Consider the following 13,592-nt stretch of genomic DNA (forward strand, 5'->3'; position numbering starts at 1 on the left):
CAAACAACTTTTATAATACTCATTTTTATTGTTATAATATTTTATAAACTTTAAGGAATATGACAAAATAATATTGTAGGTATTGAAGGGGGATCTCTAGGAGGAGCAGTGGTACAAAAGGGAAACAAGAATGTGATTTAATTCTATTTACTTAAAATATGTTTTTAAATGTTAACAAATTCAGACAAATTGAAATCATGTAACTTTTCTCATCATAATGCAATAAAAGTTAAAAAAAATTAAAAATTAAAAATTAAAACTCTAAAAGGTCCTATGATTTTTATTTCTGTCTTTAAACAAGCTGTTCTTCTAAACTGCTGTCCCTGCTGTGGGGGGTAAGATCTAATACTATAAACATAATACAGTCTACTTGTGGCTACAGAGTTTGGAAACATAAGTTCAAATGGTATGCAAATGATTTTAAATTACAGATCCTGAACATGCCATTACCACCAGTTACATGTCGTTACCATCAGTTAAATTTATTGTTCCTGATAAAACATGTTATAGGATGCCTTCTTCATTTCTGAAAAAGCTTGATGCGTTAAAGAAGTTAGAGCTTCATTCTATCAGCAGAGGGCGGTAGAGAGCAGAAGGATTCTGAGTTCAAACTTAACTCTTTAGGTTTCCTGCTGCTGTGATGAAACACCATGACCAAAAGCAACTTGAGGAGGAAAGGTTTTGTTTCAACTTACACTATCAGGGAATAGCCAGTCGCTGAGAGAAGTCAGGACAGGAACACAAGCAGAGCAGAAGCCTGGAAGCAGGAGCTTGCTCAGTCACTTTCTGTCAGCTCCCAGGATCACTAGACCCAAGAGAGCAGTACTCTCAGTGACCTGGGCCTTCCCACATCAATCATCAATCCAGAAAATACACAGGCTTGCCCACAGGCCAGTATGGTGGGGCCATGTTCCTGACTGAAATTTCCTCTTCCCAAATGTCTCTGGCCTGTGTTAAAATGACATAAAACTACCCATACAAACGTCACTCTTGGTGAGTTCAAAGTTAGCCAAAGCTACAGGAGACCATCTCAAAACAATCAAATTTTTGCTGTTTATTCTAGATTTCTTTTTTTAACTTTAGTACATTTATTTATTCATTTAGAGTGTGTGTGTGTGTCTATGTATCTGTGTGTGTGTGTGAGTGTGAGTGTATACAACTTTTCAGAGTCAGTTGTCTCATACCATGGAGGTTCCAGGTATCAAATGCAGGTCCTCAGGCTTGACAGCAGGTGTCCTTGTCTACTGAACTATTTTACTGGACCATCTAAATTTAAAGTTCAGAAGAAAAAAAAAGGACACTGTCAATAGAACAAAACAGCCAACAGTTTGGGAAAGGATCTTCGACATCCCTACAGCTGACAGAGAGCTGATATCCAAAATATATAAAGAAGTCAGGAAATTAGACACCAACAAGCCAAATAAACCAATTTAAAAATGGAGTACAGAGCTAAACAGAGAATTCTCAGCTGAGGATTCTCAAATAGCTGAGAAGCACTTAATGAAACATTCAGTGTCCTTAGCTACCAGGGAAATACAGATCCAAACAACCCTGAGATTCCATCTTACACCAGTCAGGATGTATAAGATCAAAACTTCAAGTGATAGCACATTCTGGAGAAGATGTGGAGCAAGGGAAACACGCCTCCATTGATGGCGGGAGTCGAAATCTGTACAACCACTCCAGAAATCAATTTGGTGATCTCTCAGAGAACTGGGGATAATTCTACCTCAAGATCCAACTATACCATTCCTGGGCATGTACCCAAGTGATTCCCCACCATACCAAAGGAAGATTTGTGCAGCTGTGTTCTCAGCAGCTTTATTAGTAATAGCCAGAAACTAGAAACAACCGAGATGTCCCTCAACTGAGGAGTAGACAAAGAAAATGCAGTATATCTACACAATGGAATACTCCATTAAAAACAAAGAAATCATGAATCTTTCAGGCAAATGGATAGAACTTAAGAATATAATCCTGAGTGAGGTAACCCAGACCCAAAAGGACGTGCATGGTATGTATTCACTTAGAAGTGGATATTAGCCATAAAGTACAGGATACCCATGCTACACTCCACAGACCCAAAGAAGCTAAACAAGAGGGAAGGCCCAAGCAAGGATGTTTGAATCACAGTTAGAAGAGCAAATAAAACAGTCGTAAGAGGCAGATGGAGGAAGGGAACTGAGTAGGAGAGGGGATGGGGAGGGGAGTAGGGGTGGGAGTTCAGGATCAGTTGTGAGGAAAGACAGGAGAGAGGCCCAGAGGATCAGGAGAATGAATGGAAATCTGTAGCTGTCCAGGGTGGGGTAGAGGGCATCTCAAAGTGCCAGACACCTGGGAAGGGGGATCTACCCAAGAATCAATGGGAGTGACCTTAGCTGAGATTCACAGTAGTGGGGATACGGAACCTGAAAAGGCCACCCCCTGTAGCCAGGCAGGAGCCCCATTGGAGCGACAGGGACACTAACCCACCCACAAAACTTCCCACCCAAAATTTATCCTGTCTACAAGAAATGCAAGGACAAGGGATAGAGCAGAGACTGAGGGTATGTCCAACCAATGATTGGCCCAACTCGAGACCCATCCCGTAGGAAGCACCAATCCCAGACCTTATTAGCAATACTATGTTACGTTTGCAGACAGGAGTTTAGCATGACTGTCCTCTGAGAGGCTCTACCCAGCAGCCGACTAAAACAGATGCCGAGACCCACAGCCAAAGATTGGATGAAGCCTGGGGACTCTTATGGAAGAGTTGGGGAAAGGACGGAAGGCCCTGAAGAGGATAGGAACTCTACAGGAAGAACAACAGAACCAACTACCCTGGGCCCATGGGAGCTCCCAGAAACTGAAGCACACACCAAAGAGCAAGCAAGGACTGGACTTAGGCCCACAGCACGTATGTAGCAGATGTTTTCATGTGGACCTCCCAACAACTGGAGCGCGAGCTGTCCCTAAAGCTGTTCTAAGTCTGTGGAATTCACTCCTTTAACTGGGCTGTTTTCTCTGGCCTCAGTGGGAGAGGCCTGGCCCTGCAGAGATGTGATATTCCAGGTTGGTGTTATACCCAGGGAGGCCTCACCTTCTCAGAGGAGAAGATGGGGGAGGAACTGTGTGAGGAGGACCTGGGAGGAGGGCAGTAATTGGGATGTAAAGTGAATAAATTAATTTTTTAAAGTGACATGATCATAATATACATACAAATTAAATTGTACTAATATGACTATAAACTGTGGCAAACAAATTGCTTTGACAAAAAAAAAAAGCATTCTAGTCGGGCAGTGGTGGCGCACCCCTTTAATCCCAGCAATTGGGAGGCAGAGGTGGGCGGATCTCTGAGTTTGATGCCAGCCTGGTCTACAGAGTGAGTTCCAGGACAGCCTGGGTTACACAGAGAAACCTTGTCTCGAAAAACAAACAAACAAACATCCTGTATTTTCTGACCATTTTTTTAAATTTATTTGAAAAGAAAACAATATGCATACTGTAATTTAAGCATGAAATCTTCATCTGTTCTCATATAATCTCCCAAATCACTGTCACAAAGTCTCATTAAATTTATTAAAAAGCTGTAAGCCTAGGTTGTGCAGGTTCTAAGCTATTCTAACCCTCTAATGCTGTTAATCCCAGACATATGCCCCATTGCTGGCTGATCTGGTCTTGCCCTGGCTCACTCTGGTCAATGTATGTCCTCATCACTGCTCTCTGGTCAGGACCTCCTGGTGAATCATCCTGGTTTCGCCACATGGTTTCTACCTCTTCTTGTGGTCCTTCTACTTCTCTGTCCCTGGGACCTCTGGCTGGGATGGGAAGTCCAGCATTCCTGTTTCCCCCAACCAGCTAATCAGATCTTTATTGACAGGTGGTGCTTCCACACAGTGCACACGAGATTCTCTCTACAACAATACATTTCACAAAGTTAAATAAATATATGATCACATGCAAATCGTTAAACAGTTAAACGGTGAAAAAAGAACTATTCAGAATGATATTTGTCTTTTTTAAATTGTTTAAAATGTGTAATTAACTAGGATTTTTGTCCTTAAGGTACCAATTGATTTAAGTGCTTTAAGGCACTTGACAAATAAAGGTATATTGGATTGAGAATAAAATCACGTAAGAGAGATTTTGTATTCTAATATTGAATCACCATAGTTGTAAAAAGCTAGTTTTTGTTATTGCTGTTTTGTTTTCTTTCTTGAGACAAGGTTTCTCTTTTTAATAGCCTTGGCTGTTCTGGAACTTAATGTGTAAGCCAGGCTGGTCTCAAACTCACAGAGATCTCCCTGTCTCTGCCTCCTGAGTGCTGGGATGTGCCACCATGACAGACCTAAAAGATAGTTTTTAAAAGCCTGCTCCATTAACTTTTCGAATGTCCTTTGTAAGTCCAGGAAACTTCATTATCATGGGCCTACATGTTACTCGTGCCTTTACTAATTGCAACATACATGTATTTTTCCAGTTTTCACTAAATTTTTTAATTAAAGTTTTATATATGTTAATGTGATATTAACGTTCATATTTTTAAAATGAGCTACACTACATGAACATAATAATATCTTTGTGTGCCAACAACTTTGCTAATGAGAATATGCCTTGTGCTCCAGGGTATGAAGTCTAATGAGAAAAGTGAGTTCATTCTGCAAGGCCGTACAAATTCAACAGACGTAGCTATTTCTGTTTTAAGAACTGTAATTGCTCCAAATTTGTTAAGTGCTTTGGGAACAAAGATTATAGGGCTAAGGTAAAGCAGAGAGTAGTGAAATATATGAAATATTATTTAAATAATAAAAGCATATTTGGAACAAAACACTAACTGTTTCATATATATGAAGTCATTTAAAAAAACAAATTTAAACATTACGTTAGCATTTAAGAGGCACGGTTGGTGATTGTAATGGTTTGAATAGGAGTGGTCCCCTAGACTCATGTATTGGAATACTTGGCCTATAGGGAGTCCCTATAAGGGCTTTGTTGGAGGAGGTGTGGCCTTGTTGGAGGAAGTGTCACTGTGGGGGTGGGCTTTGAGGTCTCAAATGCTCAAGCTACACCCAGGATGAGATGCAGTCTCCTTCTGCTGCCTATGGATCAAGATGTAGAACTCTCAGCTCCTTCTCCAGCACCCTGTATGCCTGCATGCCACTGTGCTTCTCGCCATGATGATAACGGACTGAACCTCTGAAACGGTAACCAGCCCCAATTAAATGTTGTCCTTTGTAAGAGTTCCTTTGGTCATGGTGTCTCTTGACAGCAATGGAAAGCCTATCTAAGACAGTGATCACATATAGTCATTCACTATGAGAAGGGTACCATGAATCGCAAGGTCAGTTGCCGATTGCTACAGGAGTCGAAGCAGCTCTCAAGCAACGGGGCTGAAGGATCTGGTGTTTGGGTTTGGCAGCTATAAACTGTTATCCTTTTTAAAAAAAATAACACATTGAGTCCAATTAGTGGTGCCCTTATGCACACGCCATCCACTAAAACATTGGCAATGTATCCAGGGCCACATCTCTAAAGAAAACTGACACATGCATCCCCAGCAGCTATTAACTGGTAACAGCTACTCAACTAAGGGGAGGTCTTGAGCCCTTCCACCATGCATACTGAAATGTAGTCTGGCTTGATCTTGTGCTAGCAAGCATAGTGGCCATGAGTTCATGCCTGCGGCAGCACTGTCATATCCAGAAGACACTCTTCTGACATCTTGACCTCTGACCCCTATTCTGTGATAGTCCCTGAGACTGTGGAGGAGTGTGATGTAGCTGTCGCATTTAGGAATGAGTGCTCCCCAGTCAGTCACCCTCTGCGCTTTGACTATACACTGTTAGATTGAGAGCACTCATTTACCAAGGTCTTCATGGTGCTTGCTTCTGTACACAGCCTGGCCCCACTGTGAGCTGGGGGTGAATAAGCATGCCTCCCCCCGGATCCAGCATTCATGATGGTGAACCTATATCTGTGCATATTCCTCTGAAGTCCATCTGAACAGACTGAATTACTCAAGAGTAAAATCAGGATTCACTTGTGTTGAGTCTTAATGTAATAATGACTGTTCTTAGTTGACAACTTGACTACATCTGGAACTAACTAAAACCCAAACATGGAGGGCACACCTGTAAAGAATTTTCACTTAGTATGAAGTGGGAAGATCCACTTCTAATATAGATGTAAGGAGGGGAGACACATGCCTTTAATCTGGGCCATACCTCCTACTGGAAGCCTATAGAAGCACATGGGAGAAGGAAGGTTTTGTTCTTTGCTCGCTCTCACCTTGCTAGCAAGTCCATTCCTTCACATGCATTAGAACCTACCTCTTCAGGATTCTAGCATCTACAGGAGCCAGCTGAGAAATCCCAGCATCATGAACTGAACTACTGGATTCTTGGACTTCCCATTTACAGCCAGACATTGCTGGGTTAAGTAGACCAAAGCCTGTAAGTCATTCCCATAAACCCCCTTTCTATATCTATAGAAAGATTCATTCTGTAAGTCCTATTACTCTAGAGGACCCTGACTCATACACTGAGATCATCTAAATGTGGACTACTGCTCCCTTGATCCCCATAGCTGACTGACAGCAACTCACTATTTGGCCAGAAGTTTGTTTAGTTTGGTTTTGGTTGATTGATCCAACACAGACAGATTAGAACTAAACAGGAAAAATGTCAACTGCTCTCAGGCCTGACCCTTCAAAGTCCAGTATTATTATTATCTGACAACTTTTACTGGTTTCTGGATAAATAAAAAAAATGAGTACTCTAAGACTGTCAATCCCTAGTCTCCAGGCACAGCACAGAAGACAATGAAAATCCTCTGACAAACGTATAGATGCTGTATGTATAGGTGCTGTGTGTATAGGTGCTGTATGTATAGGTGCTATGTATATAAATGCTGTATGTATGGGTGCTAGGTGCATAACTGCTATATATTTATAGGTGCTAATAGACACAGACTCTGGGTTCAGCCTGTCAGCAGAGCCATTCTCCTGTTAGAGTAAGAATTTTCTGCTTCTTCCAGCTTCCCAGGTAATGCATGAAATTCTTGGGGAAATGGATGGATCTGGAGAATATCATCCTGAGTGAGGTAACCCAATCACAAAAGAACACACATGGTATGCACTCTCTGATAAGTGGATATTAGCCCAGAAGATCAGAATACACAAAGTACAATCCCACAAACCATAAGAAACTCAAGAAGGAAGACCAAAATGTGGATACTTCATTCCTTCATAAAAGGGGGAACAAAATACCCATGGAAGGAGTTGTAGAGACTAACTATGGAGCAGAGACTGAAGGAAGGACAATCCAGAGACTGCTCCACCTGGGAATCCTTCCCATATTCAGTCATCAAATCCAGACACTATTGTGGATGCCAGCAGGTGCTGGCTAACAGGAGCCTGATATAGCTGTCTCCTGAGGGGCTCTGACATTGCCTGACTAATACAGAAGTAATGGCTCACAGCCATCCATTGGACTGAGTACAGGGTCCTCAGTGAAGGTTTTTCTTCACTTAAGATGATGTTAGGTGTGGTTTGTCATTTATTCATAAATAACATTTATAAATAGCATTTCTTGTGTTGGGGCATTGTCCTGGCTGGTTTTATGTCAGTTTGACACAAGCTAAAGTACTCTGAGAAGGGGAAAGCTCAATTGAGAAAATTCCTCCATAAGATCTGACTATAAGCAAGCCTGTAGAGCATTTTATTAGTAGTGATAAATGAGGAAGGGTCCAGCTCCTTCCTGGGTTTTGAAAAAAAGAAAAAAAGAAAAAAAGAAAAGAAAAAGAAAAGAAAAAAGTAAGCTAAGCAAGTCATGAGAACAAGCCAGTAAGTAATAAGATCATCTATGGCCTCTACATCAGCTACTGCCTCCAGGTTCCTGCCCTACTTGAGTTCCTGTCCCAACTTCCTTCTATGATGTCAGCAATATGGAAGTATAAGCCAAATAAACCCTTTGCTCTCCAAATTGCTTTTTGGTTATGGTGTTTCACTGTGGCAATAAAAACTATAAGTAAGATAGGCATTTTCCCTCTACTCCTACTCTCCAAAGGATTTTCATCATGAAAACATGTTGAATTTTGTTGAAAGCCTTTTCTGCATCTACTAAAATGGCCATGTGATTTTTGTCTATAAGTGCACTTATATACTGTATTTATTGACTTGCATATAGTGAATCATTCTTGTACCTACCAGAGATGTGTGTCTGAATTTAGTTTGTGAATATTTTACTGAGAAATTTTATATCTATGTTCATTGTATATACTGAACTATAATTTTCAATTTGTGCTGTTTTAACTTTGTTTTGCTATTAGAATAACAGTGACTTCATAAAAGAAGTTTTATAAAGTGGCTTCTGTTCCTATATTTTTTAGACTATTTAAAAAGTATTGGTTGTGGATTCTTATTGTGGTTTGAATGAGAATGACCCCCATAGACTCATATATTTGAATGCTTGGTCCCCAATTGGTAGAACTGTTTGGAAAGGATTAGGAGGTGTGGCCTTGTTAGAGAAGATGTATCAATGGGGGTGGAATTTGAGATTTCAAAAGGCTGATGCCATTCCCACTGTCTTTCTCCCTATTTCTTCTCTACCTCCAACTTGCTGATCAAGAGATGCTCTCTCACTGGGCAGTGGTGGCACATGCCTTTAATCCCAGCACTTGGGAGGCAGAGGCAGGTGGATTTCTGAGTTCGAGGCCAGCCTACAGAGTGAGTTCCAGGACAGCCAGGGCCATACAGAGAAACTCTGTCTCAAAAAAAAGGAGAGATGCTCTCTCACTATTCCTACCACAATGTTTTTATTCCTCTATCATGGATTCTAACCTTAAAACACAAAGTAAATGCTTCCTTTTATAAGCTGTATTGATCATTTGTGGTGATTTAAATATGCTTGGACCATGGGAAGTGGCACTATTAGGAGGTGTGGACTTGTTAGAAGAACTGCATCACTGTAGGGATGGGCTTTAAGGTCTTATGCTCAGGCTTCACCTCGTGAGGAAAAGACAGTCTCCTCCTGGCTGCCTTCAGATCAAGAAGGCACCATGTCTGTCTATAGGCTGCCTTGATTCCTGCCAAAATTATAATGGATTGAACCTCTGAAACTATAAGCCAGCCCCAAATAAATGTTTCCTTTATAAGAGTTGCCTTGGTCATGGTGTCCCTTCACAGCAATAGAAACCCAAACTAAGACAGAAGTTGGTACCAGGGACTGAGATATTTCTGTGATAGGCCTGACCATGTTTTGGTATGAAGAAATGTGGATTTGGGGACTTTGGATTAGGAAAGTGGAATGATTTAAATGGGACTTGATGGGTTATTCTAGTAGAAACACGAAAGACAGTAATATTGAGGGTGATTTGAACTGTGGGGGCCAGGCTCAAGAGATTTCAAAGAAGAAGAATTTCAATACGTTGACTAGAGACTGTTCTTGTGATATTTTGGTGAAGAATGTGACTGCTTTTTATTGTTGACTGAAGAGTCTGCCTGAGACTAAGGTGATAAGATTTAGATTAATTGCATTGGCAAAAAAAGATCTCAAAACAAATCAATTTAAATTCTACCTTGTGGCTCATATTTATGAGGAGTGGTTTGATCAAGTGTAGAAAGCTAGAAAGGAAAAATGGGAAATTTATTATAGGCTTAGATTTTTCAAAACCTTCTCTAATAAGGGTTCTTTTATGCTTTACTATCCCTTCTAGCCCTCCACCCACCAAAGGCAGTGGAAAGGAAAGGTTAATAGGGCAAAGGGGGATGTTGACCTGTTTAGAAATAGTTCTTTAGGGTGATTCCAATCTTCATTGTCAGGATATTAGTTCAGTTCACACAAATCAGCAGTGGTAGCTTGATCTACTCACAAACACCATTCACAAATCAGCAATGGCAGTTCAATACAGAAGAAACTGAGGCTCTGTCAATGGGCCCGAGTCTGAGGAAGCAGCAAGAAGCTGCAGGAATATCATGAGAATTTCTTTGGTGCATTTCTTTCTACAAAGTCACAACAAATTATGATAAACAAAAAAGGCAAGGCAAACAGATGCCACATCGTTGTCAGTGAAGACCAGCATCAGCAAAGCCCAATGAAGACTAGCAAAGAGTGGCAAAGAGTGGCAATACCACACTACCATCCACTATCTGATGGGTTGTATTTATAGCCTTTCCAAACATCACGTGTCCTCTCAAGCATCTGCTCTAGCAAAACATCCCATGCTGTTTTTCCAAGCAGCTTCCAGAAAAACACCACATGTCTGTTCTCAGCAGAACATCCTCCCAATGTCTGCCGCAACAAAAAGCCTCACAGAAGACACTTTCCAGAAAACATCAAATGGCATAACTGAGTCTCCAAAGAAACCCAGATATTTCCAATTCAACTTAAGACTCAAGTGTTAAAGGAGCACCAGGAAGTGCAATGTAGCTGAATCCTATGTTCAATGATTAAATAGAATTAAGTGAATAGTGGCCTCAGGGCAGGATCCCACCCAACTAAGCTTATTGTTTATGTGTTTACAGTTGAAAAGTTATATCATGTTAGGTATTGTTATGCCTGGTTATTGTTTTCATTTTAGACTTTTAATCAGGAATGAACTATAATCCAGAACTTACTTATAAAGCTCTTTTGAAAAAGTTAAATATTAAAAAAAAAAAAAAAAAGCATAGGTGCAGGCATGGTGACACATGCCTTTAATCCCAGCACTCAGGAGACAGAGGCAGGCAGATCTCCGAGTTCAAGTTCAGTCTACAGATTGATTTCCAGGACAGCCAAGCTCAAGATACTGAAAGAAATCACTGAAAACAGAAAGCTGGTAACTATGTACTATCCAGCAAGCAGTAGAACTTGCCAGCTTTGGGTACATAGATCTAGATGCAGGGTCAGCTATAGAAAGGGTAACTAAGACCATTGATTCTGATAGCCAGAGCTAAGAAATTAGCAGTGGTTAAGAAAAGACCAGTATCACTAAGGTAAACTCTTCTGGGAAGTGTTTCTGAGAGCACAGGGAAGCTGTGTTCCAGAGATAGTCAAGGTTGTACCTTGAGCTGCATCTGGATTTGGTAATGTATAAAAATCACCCAGGTGGTACTGGTTTTGAAGGCATGAAAGGGTCATGGAGAGCAGGTGAGATCTGGTACTATGAAAGGCCAGGAAAGGCCATTGGTGAAGTTTCAGCCTCAGCTGCAGTCAATGGCCCAGGACTGAAGGGGTCAGGCAAAGAAGCTGAGGCTTGGCACCAGGAATGGAGCCTATGAGAGGCTAATGGTGAAGCCTAGTTGGAGCTGAAGACCCCAGCATATTGGAGAGGCCAGTACCATGGGATAACGACCAAGAACAGCAGAAGTAGAGTGTAGTCAACAAGAGCCTTGAGTGCTCCAGAGGGCAGAACTGAAGAAGTGACCCAAGCCCTTTGGAGGAACCCAGAAGATCATGAGTAGATTATGGACATTGGAACAAGAAGCTGTAAGGAGCTGAAGTTGCCATGAATACCCCAAGATGTTCAAGATGCCAGAACCATCGCATACCTGCCGAGAAAAGCTGAGAACATGGAGTAGAACCAGCCAAAGAGAAAGAGTTGTGCTACAGACAACAAAGATGAAAGGAGTTGTAGATCGGAAAAGCATTTTTTAAAGATTTATTTATTTTATGCATATGAGTGCACAGTGTAGCTATACAGATAGTTGTGAGCCTTCATCTGGTTGTTGGGAATTGACCTTTAGAACCTCTGCTCACTTGCTCTGGCCCAAAGATTTATTTAACTGTCTTCAGACACACCAGATCTCATTACAGGTGGTTGTGAGCCATCATGTCGTTGCTGGAATTTGAACTCAGGACCTTTGGAAGAGCAGTCGGTGCTCTTACCCACTGAGCCATCTCTCCAACCCCTGAAAAGCACTTTGACATTAGACATGGAGATGTAGATTTTGGAGTTTGCCCAGTTGGCTTTTGGTCTTGCTTTGGTTCAGTATTTCCTCACTATGACATTTTTTTTTAATCATAATGTATATCCTGTGATGGTAGAAGTATGTGGTCTGCTCTTTGATTTTGATTTTATAGGGAATTACATTTAAGTGATTGCATGAATCTCAGAAGAGACTCTGAACTTTGGATTTGTACAGTATTGTGACTGCTATAAACCATGGGGACTTTTGAAGATGGACTAAATGTAACTTTCATTGTGCTGTGGCTAGGTATGTGCCCCACAGACAAGAAGCCTATCAGGGCCAGAGAGTGGAATGTGGTAGTTCGGATATGCTTGGTCCTGGGAAGTGGTACTATTAGGAAGTGTGGACTTGTTGAAGTAGGTGTGGCCTTGTCGAAGGAAGGACATCACTGTGGTGAGCTGTGTGGCTTCTTACCCTGAGGGCACCTATTCCTTTATTTCATTTTTGGATCAGGCCTTTTTTTTTTTTTCAAGTGTAAAATACTATTTACATAAGCCACAGTAAGTGCCTTTCAGTGGGAAAAAGGCAGCAACCTTTGCATAGGGAATTCTAATTAAAACAATGTTGTCAAGAACAGACAGTTGTTTCCTGATGTTTAGCCATTGCCTGAAAAGGGGCAAGTGAACACAAACTGAAATGCAGGTGAGCCTTCTTGTTTCTGAGACAGTAATAGAATTTCCCCCACTGTTTTAACATTCATATGCCCAGTTATACAATCTAAATATAAAACCATTTATTGGTTTGAAATGACACCCTCATCTTTGTGGAAAGTAAAACTAATTAAATCCAATCTTATCTTGAGAAAAGAAGAGCAGTGTTAGCATGGATATAACCAGAATTGTTACTTTAAAAAAGATCATATCCACTCTATGACAAGTTGGTTTTACTTAAGTTAGACTGTCAACAAAAGCATTGTTAGCCATTCATGATCTGAATTTTGTGTATGAATTAAATTTGTTATACACTAAAAGCCATGAGAAATTCATTAGTAGGCTTTTAAAAATAAGCGATTAGGTCTGCCCTTTCTCTCTCCTTCTTCTCCTCCTCCTTCTTCTCCCCCCTCTCCTCCTTCTCCTCCTTCCCCTTCTTCTCCTTCTCCTCCTCCTCCTCCTCCTCCTCCTCCTCCTCCTCCTTCTCCTTCTCCTCCTTCTTCTCCCTCAGACTTATTTTTTATGTAACATGTATCCTACAGGCCAGAGAGGGCACCAGATCTCACTATAGATGGTTGTGAGCCACCACGTGGTTGCTGGGAATTGAAATCAGGACCTCTGAAGAGCAGACAGTGCTCTTAACCATTGAGCCATCTCTCCAGCTCCTCTCTCCCTTCTTCTTTTTTTTAAGATTTTTTTTTAAGATTTATTTATTTTATTTATATGAGTCCACTTTTGCTGCCTTCAGACACTCCAGAAGAGGACATCAGATCCCATTATAGATGGTTGGGAACCACCATGTGGTTGCTGGGAATTGAACTCAGGACCTCTGGAAGAGCAGTCAGTGCTCTTAACCACTGAGCCATCTCTCCAGCCCCTCCCTTCTTCTTAATTCCAGCCAATCATTTTTGTTCCAGGGATGTAATTTTTGGGGTCCTCCAAGTACTCCACCAGGGTATCCTCTCCCCAGGTGACGCCTTTGTTCTTGTTGGTATCTGTGTAAGAAAATCCAGCAG

The sequence above is a fragment of the Mastomys coucha genome, unplaced genomic scaffold, assembly GCF_008632895.1.
Source record: "Mastomys coucha isolate ucsf_1 unplaced genomic scaffold, UCSF_Mcou_1 pScaffold12, whole genome shotgun sequence".
Lineage (NCBI taxonomy): Eukaryota > Metazoa > Chordata > Mammalia > Rodentia > Muridae > Mastomys > Mastomys coucha.